The sequence below is a fragment of the Ochlerotatus camptorhynchus genome, unplaced genomic scaffold (assembly GCF_037179485.1).
Source record: "Ochlerotatus camptorhynchus isolate MF236.1 unplaced genomic scaffold, CSIRO-AGI_Acam_v1.1 ptg000262l, whole genome shotgun sequence".
In the NCBI taxonomy this organism is placed as follows: domain Eukaryota; kingdom Metazoa; phylum Arthropoda; class Insecta; order Diptera; family Culicidae; genus Ochlerotatus; species Ochlerotatus camptorhynchus.
Genome location: NW_027040752.1, coordinates 2,049,809 through 2,065,296, shown reverse-complemented (window position 1 = coordinate 2,065,296; position 15,488 = coordinate 2,049,809). Strand labels below are relative to the sequence as shown.

General features: G+C 38.8%; 1 protein-coding gene across 1 annotated transcript in view; it reads right to left on the bottom strand.

The window, feature by feature from the left end:
- Positions 1–15,488, bottom strand: part of mmd (mind-meld) — a 1,436,357-nt gene that overhangs the window by 107,547 nt on the left and 1,313,322 nt on the right. The window lies entirely within an intron of this gene.

Sequence of the window (15,488 nt, the reverse complement as noted above, 5' to 3'; positions counted from 1 at the left end):
TAACTTATTTCCTCAATTTACTCCATTTCCTCTCCTTGACACGTCAATTTCCACACCCTTATTAGGTATTTTTCTGACTGTTTCTGGACTTTCCGTTAGGGATATTTCCGCATATGAAACACTTGTCTTTAATCCTCCGTTATAAAATATGTTCCCCATGCACACTTCAATGCCCTTCCCATCTCCGTTGAACATTTGTTATAAATAACACGTTTAACCAAACGCTTGATCGCAGTGGGATACCTCCGGTGGGAAATCGTTCACAAGCATGGTGCAATACAATCCCAAGCCCAAGTAACATGGTAAGTTTTATTGAGGTTTTAAAGCACTTTACAAGTCTAAATCATGGTCTATAGTACCCTCATCAAACCCAAATTGTTACTAGGGAGCTAACAAATAGGCCCGCTAATTTGGATTGATTTTGTTATATAAAGCTAACATACGACTAAAACAGGCGCATTAGTTGAGATATTCAGAGTTGTGCTTTCACAAAATTAGAAAGTTTGGTTCATGTTCAATGTTTAATCATAATTTGCTACTTCAAGCAATCAAAAATTCGTCCATCCAAGCAGAATCATATTTCTAAATGTTCATTTGATAGCTTAACGTAGGAATTTATCCGCCTCTTAAGCAAATAATGAGGAACTAGAACTACAAGTATTCAGAAATATATCTTAACTTTTTGCCATTCCTGCATTTACACAAGGATGCTCCAACCCATTTAAAGAGGTTTAATTTTTGTTGGTCCGAACTAAACACAGCACCACCCAGAAGCTCGCTTATCCACTTGGTGGATGAATTTTATAACAAACAACAATGTAAAGCTCTATTTAAAGATGTAAATGAATTTTTACCGTCCCAAAATCATCAAAATTCAGTTCTCCAAGCAGAATCTCACGAACACTAGCGTGTAAATTCATAGGATTTTGACAGTTCTTACAGTAATGCATCTGTAATTTGTATACAACATTCGAAGTCCCCCCTGACAGGATTTCCCGCCGTTTTTTTTTATGAATGGAGTGTGACAAAAAGTTATTTTTTGTGCAAAATATGTTAAAAAGGATGGACTTCAGATGTTATTCTAATTGCATAGAAAGAGGCACCGGAAATGTTTTAGACTATTTTGTAGCTGTAAGAGGTACATCATACATGACATGCAAATTTTCTCTCAACTTGAATTTTTGGCTCTTTTGGTGGGTGAAAAAATTAACGTCAATTCTTGTTAGGTTGTCGTTATAGGAAGATGGGGGAGTTGTTAAATAAAAATAACATTTGTCGCGTTTTATATTATTTGAGCGTCTCAATAACTCTTTCTGTAAAATATGTGTGGTCCTGAAAAGGACCAATTGTTCGATCTCCACATATTCCACATCTTCTCGACCCCATCGTTGGTTGTCATCAAGCTGACTCCTGCTATTTTACCACACCGTCCGTCCAATGCGAAAATGAGCGGATTCACAACAGCAGCGCTATAGCCTAACTGCAGTATTGTTCAGCAGAGGCAGAGTGAAAAATTCCAACTTTTCCTGATTTGCTCCTGCTTCTGCTTGCCACACCGTCCGAAGCTTTCATGAGCAGAGGAACCACAGCACTCGATTATGACGACTTAGTTTGGGAGAACGTTTATTTCATTGAATCAGTGATAAAATTATCAATTTCTATTTGGTAATTTTTCAACTATTTTTTTATGGAAAATTGGAAAAGCATTTATTGTAGCAGATTGTGAGAGTTATTTCCTATCGATTGTTGTATTTGGATTTTAATTTCATCTATAAATGACAAAGTTATAAGCGTTCGAAACCTTACACCTTTTCGTGGCGGTTGCAATTTTAGATTTTCGATTTACCCCCAGTACTTTCCCGTAAGACGTAGTCTACGTCAAAAAAATCAGGATACTCTCTCCAAATTCCAGGGCTTTCATAAGCCATCAAAATTCTAGGACTTGCCAAAAAATTCAAGCTTTTGGTACTCAAGCAAAACTAGGTCAGGATATGATCCTGGTCACGGCACCATTATGATCGCGCACGGGCTGGACCCTTTCGACGTTGTGTTATGAAAATAAAATACACGACCTATTATTTGGCCGTCCTGCCATGGCAGAAGCATACGAACTATTTGTTATTTCCGGAGTGATTTGAGATTTGGGCGTAATTGCATTTGTAAACAAACACGTCAATCACCAATTTCTCGCGAATAAAAGCTCAATCTCGAAAAGTAATAACACTATGAGGAAGAAGAATGAGACCTCTATCATTTGGTGTAGTTTGTTTGTGAGATTGAGCTTTTATTCAAGAGAAATCAGTAATTACGTTGTTTTCAAATGCAATTACGCTCAAATCTCAAATCACTCCGGATTTGTCTATTAGACACTGTATATATAAGTAATGACACCTGTGTGTGGATGGATACATCTTTAGTGTGTAGGGTAGTTGCACATATATTCGTCGTGCATCGCCACCGAAAAGCTCGTGCAGATACTAGCACCAACTTTTAACACCTACGTTCGGATTGTCTCCAGTTTTCTTCCGTCAACGCCCGCCGATGCCGCATGCATCGAAGCGAGTATTCTGCCCTTCCGCCATCGTATAACCGCAGCAATTGCAACGAAAGCCGCTGCCTTTACCGCAATGACCTCCGGAAATGACAGGATCTTTCTCCTCGATGAGGGGAACAGACTCCTCCGCATGACTGCCAATGCGGAGCTCCCCCCAGTGGCCAAGGTCCACTGGTACGGAGACAAAAGTTGGCGCATACCTCCACCAAAAATCGAGAGTCGGATAAAAAGCAGGTTCATGGCTGGAGATAACTCTGCAGCGCTAAAGAGAACAATAGCCGAACTGCTAGGCTCGGACTACCCAACCCATGCCCACATATACACAGACGGATCGCTTTCCCGAGCTGGGGTCGGAATTGGAGTAGCCGGAATTTCAGCACCGATGAGTAGCAGCCTACCGCCACAATGCTCGGTTTTCTCCGCCGAAGCTGCGGCCATCTTTGTTGCCTTTACAACACCCTCGGACCGGCCCATACTGCTGCTATCCGATTCGTATAGTGTGATACAAGCCCTTACATCGGAGACTATGACTCACCCCTGGATACAGGGTATTGTGGAGGCCACACCTCCGAACACGGTGTTTTCCTGGATCCCTGGGCACTGCGGTATCCCAGGAAACAGCGAAGCCGACAGCCTGGCAGGGTATGGACCAGCTGGCCCCCGTTACACCGACGAAGTGCCACTACAGGACATAAAGCGATGGATAGTCAGCAAAATGTGGGAAGCCTGGGAAGCAGAGTGGTGCCAATCCCAATCCCTCTTCATCCGAAGAATCAAAGAAACGACGAGCAAGTGGACAGATATGTCGAAACTACGGGACCAGAAGGTGGTTTCTCGTCTTAGGACAGGCCATACAAGGATCTCACATAGTTTTGGTGGGACGCAGTTCCACAGAATGTGCTACGTTTGCGGAACCACAGCATCGCACTATGGGCAAAAATGGGTCCAAAATTACCCAAAATTCAATATCTCAACAGCACGCTGAATTCCGGCAATGAAAAACGACTTTTCCGAAGGGAAATCGTCCGGGGAATCGATTGCACGTGGTTCCATAGACCGGAGAGCCTTGTAGGTATGTGTTTTGGACCATTTTACCCCATTTTACCCTACTTTTTGGAGGAAATGTTTTTTCACAGCTCTATTTTTCGTGAAACATATGCACTATATGCATGGTTTTAGAATACTATGTCTTTAAACAACAGTTCATGATATATGAGGGGAATACGGGGTACACTTTATAGGGGAGTAAGGCGTAATAGTGAAAATACAATCAATGTTTTTTAATACAAAGTCCATTTTTTTAATATCATAATATTTTTTTCTGAAAAATACTTTCAATTACCTTTCATTTGGTATTTTGAGTTCCGTCATCGGCCAAACAGTTCAAAAGTTATACATTTTTGAAAAAAATCGATTTTTTTTTTACCGCTCTAATATATAAATAGTCACCCTAATGACCGGACGGGGGATTACCCCTACTACGGTGGAGCTCCGATCTCTTTCAAAACCCTACCCAACTTTGATGTACCAGATTGTTTTTTTTCTCGTTGCCTGTACAAACGCCTATTTTTATTTTGCTCTAAAGTGCCTAGATCCTACTGGTTTTTTTTTTAACTTTATTAGAGAGATTTTTAGCCGTTGGCTAGTTCATCTCTATAAAATGGGAGGCCCCAGAGTGGGGTTCTGCCAGCAAATTTTGTTACGGAGTTGGCTTACAATTCACATGTACTCAAATAGAAGCGATTAAAACAGATTCCAGTAAAAATACAATCATATCAATGAGAAAAATGATACAGGCATCGAAAGCTCTCAATTAATAACTGTGGAAGTGCGTCTAGAACACTAAGTTGAGAGCACGCAATAAGCTTATATGCGATATGCAATAAGCTTGAAATGCGAAGAAGAAGAAAAAGAAGATTTTCCGGCTGAAAGGCTCAACATTTTCTAGTCACTCATCTAGCCATAGCTCATAAACCATATGTTTATTTTCAAATCAGATTCTTCTAGGAACACAGCTGGTTGATAGGTTTTCCAATATATGGAGGGAATTTCAGGTCAATATCTTGAAAATCAGCAAATCCCACGTGGTATGAAAAAGGGTCCTTTTTTGATAATTTTGATGCCTTCCAATAATTGGGCTCTTTATTACTGAATATTACAATTCAAATTTTGATTAATCTATTTGAGCCTACCTAAAAAAACCGTTCAAAATAGTGGGTCAAGAACACATACAACTTGTTTGGTTGCAGAGTAACCTCTATTTAAACGAGTAATTTAAAAAAATAATCTAAAATGCAGGGTTGTAGCCCAGAGGGAACCAAGCACTTTAGAGCAAAATTGAAAAAGGCGTTATCTTAGAATATCAAACTAAGCATTTTGGCAATGTTTGGTTGAAATCAGTGACATTGACCACACCTTTGTATACACTTGAGCTGGAATTACTCAAATGTTTTCATGTGAATGCAGATAATTTCCTACAATTGCCGAATAGACGACAGTTTTGTTGGTCTTTTGATTAATATTTTATATTTTATATATTTTGAATTTTCGATTGAAAAATTTAGCCCTTTAGGTGAATGGTAATCTTGTGTTTTTTCTATAGAAAAACAATTATGCAAACATGCTGTGCGTTGGAAGACAGAGCTGCGAGCCGGTCGAGTTACTGTGAAATTAAAAAATAAACTTCTTTCCAAAAGGAATAAAACGGTTTTATGAAGGCGAAGACACCAAAATGACCAAAATGGTTATTGTCTGTCATAGAGTAAATCTGAATTTATATCTGAACAGGCAACAGGCGGTCTCGAGCAGTCGTGGGTTGAATTGAATTCCGCATTCAACTAACAGCTTAGCACTGATTTCAGTAATCATAATTAATACATTTCATCCCAGTGAATCTAATAGCATAATCCAACATATCGTGTTTGCGCTTCTCATCGCCTTCCAAGCGAGAAACCCGCAACTCAATTGTGTGTTTCACCCTCCATTTCAGCTCCATATCGCATGGTGTGGCATACACATATAGATATTTGCACTTCTGCACTTCCGGCAGTGATTACGATAATATGCACGGCCACGAGTGACCTCTCCAGAATAAACTACTCCTCCCTGACGGACCACCCCCATCATCATCTACATCGTCCATCAGCAATTCTGCAAGCAATGTTATGTGGCATGGCGCATGGTCAAGCTTCAGGATATCTTTACATATTTCATCATAGTCATTATAATCATTATTATCATCATCATCATCATCATCATCATCATCGCAGCCATTTGGGTGGGTGCGGAATGTAAGAAAACCGTGCGATGGCGAGGCTACTTACTCCGATGATGGAGAGGTACGACCAGAATGCAAAGTGCTACAAATTGGTTGTAATCATCAGTCTGCTGGATCCACTGGAGTTTGGTTTGATCAAGAACTTAAATTGAATAATGCTGAGCTTTCCCATCGGCTGAAAACTGTGTCCTCTCTAAAAAAAATTAAGTACTAAAAAACAACATTCTTTCTTTGCCTAGATTTCATCAAGCAAGACCCTATTTGATTGATTGGAGCTTTAAAATCCCGTTGTTTGTGGAGGAAGGCTGCATAAGTCATTTCGTCGAATGATTTTTGAAGCTTCGTCGGTTGGTGGAAAGCGTTCCTTTGCAACCGTATTCGCAGCTTGAAATGCACTTTTCGCGTGGCAAACCTTCGTCTATTGTTTGTACACACCCGAAGGCACATAAACTTCTTCAGCGCCTCCCCCCGGGAAGTACAGTAGGGGGTAATGCTTTGCAAATAGAGTGAAAATTTGAGCAACAAAAAACAAAATCACCCGCACTGAGAAACTGACTGACTGCTGTGCACTTGAAAGTGGAAAGCTTTCTCGAGCTGCAGACAAATCAATTCCGTTTGAGGATATTTAAATGCTTTCTCGTGTCAAAAGCTTCTTTGCCCGGTCGGTGGTGAGGCGGCGCTTGCAGAGGCGGTGAGGAGACGCATCAGGACTGAAATTTTGTATTTACTTTTGATCTCTTTCTCTCGGCAGCCTCTGTGCGGGACGACGACAAGTTGACTTTGGACCATTGTGTTTACATTTGATGCTAAATATTTTATTCTCGGTACGCTTTTGCTCCGAACGACAACGGTCGTCCCACAGCAGCGCAGTTCAGTTGTTGCGAGGAGCACACTGGAGCATGCAGGATTTGTTCAGGCTGACGAGTGCATTGGAAGATGGTACTTTGCTGATAGCAACAATAAGAACAAGTAAATGTGTGCAGGGAACAAATACACTTTACTCGACCGGACGGGATGGACCCGGAGATGATGTTTTTGGGACCGAATCTGTCCCTGTTGGATTCTGCGTAGGTATAATGTAGATTGCGAAGGATTTTCTCAGGCACTGGGTTGGTTGCTTGGGAAGAATTTAGAACAGCTTTAAAGTTGTTTGTTGGGCTGAAATATCTGTTGTCTGCAAAGTTAAAGCTTAACCAACCTTGTTTGGGTGGTTATTTCTGAAGGCAGATTCTTTTAAGTATTCAGATGAGACGCTTGGTTATGTACTAAAAATCACCAGCGTTTAAATTAGTTAATTGGAAAGGTGTCTAATGAATTGTCTACACATATCTAAAAAATTGGATATGCCAAATAGCTAGGTTTTGTAGAACTTGTGGAGATTTGCTGCTTCCCGCAGGGCTCCCGAAACCTACTCCTGGGTCATAAGGTGGACATTGTCACTCTGTTGAATTTGAATGATCTCTAATGACATATCTATGAAGTTCTGAGGATTTTGATTAACCGCATAACCAGCTTTTGTTGAAAGCGGAGGTTAATCACTTCTTCCTGGGCTTACATGGAAATTGCTCTTTTTTGGATTCATCATCAAAATTAAGTTCATATTTTTTTTTGAATTGTGTTCAGCATTCCGTTGAGACTTTTTGAAAAATACTGCTGGATTTCTATTTAGAGTCCAAATAACATTCTCCTGTGGTGACAGGAGACATTTCCAAAGGCATTAAGAAATTTTAGAAATCCATTTTCAGTAGTGATATAAACAAACGCTTGAAACAAATTTCACCGAATATATATTGACATGATCCAAACCGTAAAAAAATCGTTAGTTTGTTTTTTATACGTTTTGTTTCCGTGGTAAACATCAAAGAACGTCAGGACAGTTCGATTAATTTCAGGAAAATAAAAGAAAATTTATAGAAGCTCTGATAAATTCAGGGAACTCCAGAACAAATTGGGAACATTTTGAGCTTTTTAGATTAATTTCGAATACTCCAGTGATGTTCCAAGAACTGCAGACTAATCCAGAACTTTGAAGAAGATGAAAGATCTTTAGAGGTTGAGGAACATCCATAAATTACGTCACACTTCAAGGAGGGGAGAGGACGTATAGGAAAACGTGTCCAAATATGACAAACGTTGGAGGGGAGTTTGTTCAACCGTGATGTCCCATCACCATAATTTGTGAGATCTTATAGCATAAGTACATTTTTTTCCTTGATTTGTTTTCCGTCGATTTTGTTTTCCGTACTGAGTACCAATGCTACCGACGCCAGGAAGGCAGCTCCCAAACCTGGACCCTATTGACCCATCAACTCATGGACCGGGGACAAACGGCTTTATTTCCCTTGGATTGAACCCAGGCTCTTTGGGGTGAGAAGGAATCACACTCACCACTACACCACCAGCGCCGCTGGATGAGTACTTTTAAATGAGTGAAATTTTCGAAAAAACTTCATCATTTTATCAAAGTTCAAAGATTTATTCACTTTCAAAATCCACAGATAGCTCATTTGGTTTAAAATTGCTAAATTGTAATCATCCCGAGAATTCTACAATTCCAGAGCCTTGTGAGATTTAGGCGTAGTTGTTTTGAAAAAACACGTCAATCACCGATTTCTCGCATAAAAGCAACTCAATCTCGCAAACGAACTATACGAAATGATAGAGGTATCATTCCTCTATCTGTTTGTCTTGTTAGTTTTTGTGATTGAGCTTTAATTCAAGAGACATCGGCAATTCACGTGTTAGTTTAAAAATTATACCTTAATCTCGAAGTTCTCCGGAATTTGGAATAACAAAGAGGGAAGTCCCTTGAACAAGTTGAAAAAAAAAACCTTAGCAACATTAATATTTTCGAGAACTATAAATTAGTTAAAAAAAAAAAACGCAGAACAGTCGTAACAGCCAGAACTTCTGTTGAAGGTTCCGTGTAATTGTAAAATCCGTGAGCGTACCGGAAGAACATAATACTTGAACTTGTGTGAACAATAGCGTTATTCAAACTTGTCAGATTTTTTGGAGCTGTCGGGGAATTGCGTAGGTGTTGTTTTAGATGTCAGAAATGGAAGTTCTATGAAACTTGAGAAGTCCGAAGAAAATCCAAAAAGTCCTTAGATCTTCCGGGAAGTCCGTAAAATATCCGAAAAATCCGTAGCATTTCCGAAAAGTCTGTAGATCTTCCGAGAAGTCTGTAGATCGTCCGATAAGACCGGAAAACTACGTAAGTCAGTAAAATTTCTAAAATGTCTGTAAGATTTCCAAAATGTCCGTAGAATATCCTAGAAAACTTCCGAAAAGTCTTTAGAGCTTCCGAAAAATCCATAGATCCGATAAGTCCGTATAACATCAGAGCAGAATTTTCAAGCAGTCTGCAGAGCTTCCGTTGATATTCCAAGAAGCTCGTAGAAAACCCAAAAAGCTCCTGTATTTTTCGAGAAATTCGTTGAAATTCCGAGACGTCCATAGAACTTCCGAGAGGTCCGCGAATCTTCCAAACAAAAACCCCTAGAGCTTCCGAGAAGTCCGTTGAACTTTTGTGTAGTCTGTAGAATATCCGAGATGTCCGAATAACGTAACAGTGTAGGATGCAACAGTGGGTTAGAGGAGAGGGGTCGTGGAAAATGTGACAATCTGTGACCAGGGAATTAATTTTGGCCAATTTGTTTACTAAGCAGCAACATCATTGTTCTTCATCATTAGTTCTTTTGGTTGATGCTTCGTCGACTTTGGGAATCAACCGTTTCGTGAAGAGTGTGTGAGTGATGACCACGTTTTGCGTCAATTGATGCAAGCGCACTCTGCCCTCCGTTGGCAATACTGCCAAACAATGAAACCACTGAAAGGGAATGCCGTTCTGCTGGAGGAGGCGGAAGATAAAGTGTTTGCTGTGCTGTACTTTTTGACTTAAGTTTTACGATGTTTTGTATGGTGAACAATTATCCTCCGCTCTGAAATGTTAATTTGGTTGAACCTTATCAAATACTTTAATAAATAACAAAAAAGAAATTATTCTGGAGGCATTCAGACCGTACAAAATAAGAAAATTCATAGACCTACAAGATACTTCAGAGTTAGCGACGCCAGTGGTGTAGTGGTAGCGTGATTACCTATCACCCCAGCAGGCCTGTATTTAATCCCTGTTGGCGCCGCCGGGATGATGTATGTGGCTTTGTGAAGTTTAATTTAAATACCAAAATACATTAATGGCCCAATTTAGTCAGCCCTTAAAAAATAAATAAATATTTTCCAATATTCTACGAACATTAGGGTCTTTCTCAATGGTCTTATTGCACCAAAGGATACCTTAAATACCTATCTTCAAGATGAATGAGAAAGATGTGGATTATTGACAACTACAAGGGGCTGACAAAATTATCTAGGGCCACCCCACCTCCCCCAGAACTTTTGGTGTTTTTGTCTGACTCAGTGATTAATAAAATTGTTCCCCAAACAAAGATTTTATTAAATCCAATGTTGACTACTATTCTTATGTTATGGACTACAAGAAACAATTTTGAGATTATATTATATCGATATTTAATCGATGGTATAATAAGACGTCTGCAGGCTCTACAAATTGGCCTAGAGATTTTTCTTACATCGTAGAAATTGTGGAAACTTCATAAATTTTCAGAAATAATCGTAAGTAGAAACAAAGAAATTGGAAAAGTTCTGAAAACTGCGTAGAAGTGGTAAATTTATTTATGTTTGAGGAGCTTTGTAGAAGTTAAGGGGACATTATTTGATTTCAGGGAAGCTCATTATTGATCGGGAACCTCTATATCTAGAGTAACATTTGAAATGGGCCTATGTCCAAAACGTAAACTAATCGGGTTTTGATACCATTGCATAGCACCGCTTGATAGCTACTAGTCGTGTAGGAAAGTGCCACATAATCGATAAAATCATTAAAAATGACTCGATTTTCGAAACGGCCGATCAAAGAAATTTTCGATTCCTTAATAGGCCCGCACGCCAGATGATTGAAAATGTTCAAACCAAAGCTAAGCCGGTTAGGCCCTACTGTTTGGGGCAGGGCCGATGATTTATTTTGAATTTATTTGACGTTGCAAAATGGCTTAGAAAAGGGCGTACCATTTCTGATAACGTGCACAACGGCTTAATAAAAAGGGCCTATCGATGGAAAGGTTCACAACTTACTGACTACCATAACAATTAACATTTAAGTTATAAAATCATAAATAAAATGGTTCTAATATAATTCCTTTTCCAAAAATGTATGGAGAAAACAAGAATTTGGAATGGTAATGGTTCTTAACAACCCATTATTTGTAAGGTCCACTTCGAAAAAACCATAATACAAAAGGTTAAAACTTTATCACACAAACGTTCATGTAAAGTTCCATAGCCATTTCAGTTAAAGTTTAGCAGGGATTAACCATTTTGGTAAGGTCAATGTGATGGTTCGCATTTATGCGAGACGCTTCGTGTCTGCCATCGATGAAGAGTCTATGTCGGTCGCTTATTTTGAGATACGACATACTGATAAAGTAATACACGCTATTTCAAAACTTCCCAAATTTGGGTAGAATCAACCCAGATCGGTCAAAACTGAACCTAACCAAAAATGGGTAAATTGTGTTGAAAGTGACAAGTTGACAAATGAACAACGTCGATCGGAGTCATGTCGATGTTCTTCATTTGTCAACTTGTTACTTCAAACACAGTTTACCCATTTTTGGGTAGGTTCAGTTTTGACCGATCTGGGTGGATTCTACCCAAATTTGGGTAGTTTTTAAATAACGTGTATAAAAGCGGGAATATCCAGTATTTTACGGTTGCTTATGGCCGCCACAATCTGGCTGAGTTTCTGGTAGGGAATATCGAGGGGAATATAAGATTTGATGTTTGGGTAGTGTCGTTTGACGTATAAACGATCAAATTTGAACGTTTACACGTCAAACGACACAACCCAAACGTCAAATCATATGTTCCCTACCAAAAACTTAGCTAGATTGTGGCGGCCATAGCATTGGGCGATCTTGAAGCAAGAATAGATTCATTTTGTTTTTTGAAAATAATCGATTCACCGATTTAATTAATCTTTTGAATGGCACAAAAATGTTTCAAATATAACGAATCATAGGAAAGTTGGTGCAGATTACCACCAACTTCAGTCTAAAGTTGATATAACGTTACATAGGTAAGCTATCTTGTTATGACATTTCACTTTTAATAGTCAGTTAGTGTGATGAGGGATATCATTTATAAATAAATTGTGTAGTACGTACACAGTAAAAGTTGTGAGTGTAACAAACAAACATGATGAGAATATAGTAAATGACTGTCTTGATTTCATTTGACATGTGAAAGTTTTTGCTCAGGATACTTGATTAGTGATTAAACAGGTTATAATATTCGTTTTATTGGTATTAAATGAACGATTTATAAAACGAAAGATTAACGTATGAAACAAAACGATTAGATGGTCGGAGTGTAAAAGCAGGTAAGTACGAAAAATACTTAATTCAGATATCTCAAAACTCAACCGAGAGGAATCCCAAGAAAGCTAATTGAGCCATGCGTTTTGCATTGAGCCAATATCGATTCTGTGTGGTTTCACCAGTTTTGGAGAATAGCCTCTCTGGTGGAACACTTGGTTCCATGATGTTCACTACGGATTTTCTCCCATGCTTGAAAAGTATCGACAGAACGTGGGAAAACAGGCTGATGCAAGCAATTTTGTAATTCTGTTGATATGCCCCCATGGCGATCCATTTTGACATAGCAAAGGACAGATGAACCTGAAATATGTCATAAGAAGTGAATGTTTGTACTAAAGAGACTGAATTGAGCCTCTTTAGTTTGTACATATGTAGATGTGCTTGATAGAGAAAGACAATTAAACGTCAAAAAGGTTTCTCTTAAACTTTATCTTTCTCGTTCTTGCCTACTGAACTGTCACACTGGTTGTTTGCAGAATCCATGTTCAAGGCAACTGATGTGCAAAGGTGAAGATAAAAAAAAATCAATATTAAATTGCAAATGCAAATAAACTACAATTTTGTTTTGGATCGAAACGAAAATCGAATGAAAAGGATCGATTCAATCGATTTTTGTCGTGTTTAAGATCGATTAAAAAATCGATTAATCGAATAAAAAGAATCGATCTTTTGTGTTTCGATCAAAGATCGTCCATTGCTAATCACAACATGGAAAAACAACCGACATCCCAGTATCAACCAACTCTAGATAGAGCTGGAGTAAGGGCCAATGTCACAATGGGCTTGAACTGAGAAAAATGAATCTGTAGTTTTGAACAAAAATAATAAAATACAATTTAAACTATAAACCCATTTCTTAAACTGAATTGTGAGATGAATTCGCCCGGCTGCGTTCACAGAAGCTATTTCGCCTCTATGTTTCGCCTGCTAGTTTTTGACATTGTCTGTTTCGCCTCAATGTTTACGTTCTTTTTCCTGATGGGGTGTTTTCGTTGTTTATTTGTTTTCTTTTGATTACCAACCGGTAATTGTAAGGAGTAGTGAAAAGATTCAAATTATACCTTTGGCTTGTATTGGCCCATCTATGTATATGAGAGAAAGCGGCCGTAAGAGCCAACTCAATTTGTAAAAAAAAAAAAAGTTTGTTTCCGCCTTATGTTTTTTGCTTTTTTTTTGAGAATGTACATTATTTGTCCAATTTTTTTTAGTATCGTTTTGTAGCATTTTAATAGTAGTATAACGTGATGTATTAACCTCAGTTTGTTTACACTTGCGACATTCGCCCTTATTTCAGCTCTATCTAGAACTGCGGTCATGCGTCAAGCTTTCATCGTGCCTCTAGCAACAGACCCTTTTACTTTTACCACAGACAAACAGACGTAACTCTTCATTGTGTATCTTCGTTCACGCATTTAACGGTTGATTTGAATATTATCAGTTCCGCGAACTACTCGCCGCAGCGCTGGCATCGGATCACTTTGACGTTTCTATACATTTTATGCAATATTGTTTGCGAGTTAGCGAGCAAGCTTGTTTTCCGCGAGAAGCCTGAAAGATGTCGCTACTGAGGTCCTATGTTTTGAGATACTATGTTTTCAAGAAAAACTTTTTCAAAGAGTTACGTCTGTTTGTCTGTGCTTTTACTTAATATCAAGTATTCAGCTGGTTAGCTCCTCCGTGTTTAGTCCATCGTATAGCACTGATTAGACGACAACATGTTATCACTTATTGATCTTAAAATCAGGAGGAATCGTGAAGTGCATTCAACATGTTGAACATTTTCAATAAAAATTCGAACGGTTTGATACGAAGAAATATTTATGATTTTACAAACCCATTGATGGTAAATACAAATGTTGGTGCTCACCAGGCTTGCAATTGCTCATTACAGCTAAAATGCTATTTTTCGGAATTATGAAACTATGAGATACTATAATGATAATTTTTATTTGTAAGAAGGAAGAATGGGTGGTAAAGTTTGTGTATGACGTAGAAAATTTGTCAATTTTGCTTTCATAAGGTCACAGCTAGGAATTTTATGATCGCTGATTGCTCGCTCATCGCGTTACTCATCGTTACAGCTAATCGCTATTGTGGCCCTCTGAAAGCAAAATTGACAGGTTTTATGTATCATACAAACATTTTACCTTCTCTTCTGGTATCTTGTAAATACGAATTATCATTAAAAAATTTCATAGGTTCATAAATCCGAGAATAGCTTTTTAGCTTTAATGAGCATTTGCAAGCTTGGTGCTCACTAGTAGAGAAAATTAGGCAAACATCTAATTGTCAATAAAAAGTCACTTTACTTAGTTTGTGGAGCTATACTAACAGTTTATTCCACTCTTCACTTTGTACGTAGTGGACAAGAACATGCTGTTACAACATGAACATGACTTAATTGCAATTATTTAACAAAAAAAAAAAAAAAATTACAGTATCACATTAATTACAAACAGGGACATAAATTGGGCACTTTGTTCAAACATGTAGGTGTAGATGCTCATGTAAAAACAGGAACAATTTTTTAAAGTAGGTTATGTTTCATTGCAAATTTCTTCGTTAAATCTATGACGAAAAGCCTTCAAGCAAGAAGTTCAAAATTCACCCCTTTAGCTCATCAGATGCAACTAAGCGCCCGTTACTAAAAATATTGATTGGCAGAACCAATTTGCTGCTTGGAAAATTGAAAAGTACAATTGAAATGCATTCAAAGACCAATCGTTATAGCAACAAAACGGGATCTTTTGTTGCTTTGCTCGCCCGGCCCTAATTAGTATTCCATCGTGGTGAACCGACTGTACCAACAGCCACCCGTTCCGCCAGAGTAATCACCACACAAGCAGCCAACCAACCAACCAACCAACCAACCAACCAACCAACCAACCAACCCACAGGGACAGACCAATTAAGTAATAGTTCGGAGTGGGTAAGGAACTCTTTAGCTGGTCGAGGGAGAAAAAAAAAGTCCGCTCCGGAGCACGGCACACGTACTGATTGAGTAGAAAAGCAAATTATCCCGCCCAGTCCTCCCTCGGGTCACTCGGATATTTCACAACCCAGCCAGCCATATCGTATGTGATTCCCATTTCGAACAAAACTACTACCTACTGGCTTGGCCCGGCTGTGCTGAAAGCAGGAATAATTAAATGGGATTTTTTTCTGCTCCTGCCTCCGAGTAGGTAAGTTGGAGCTC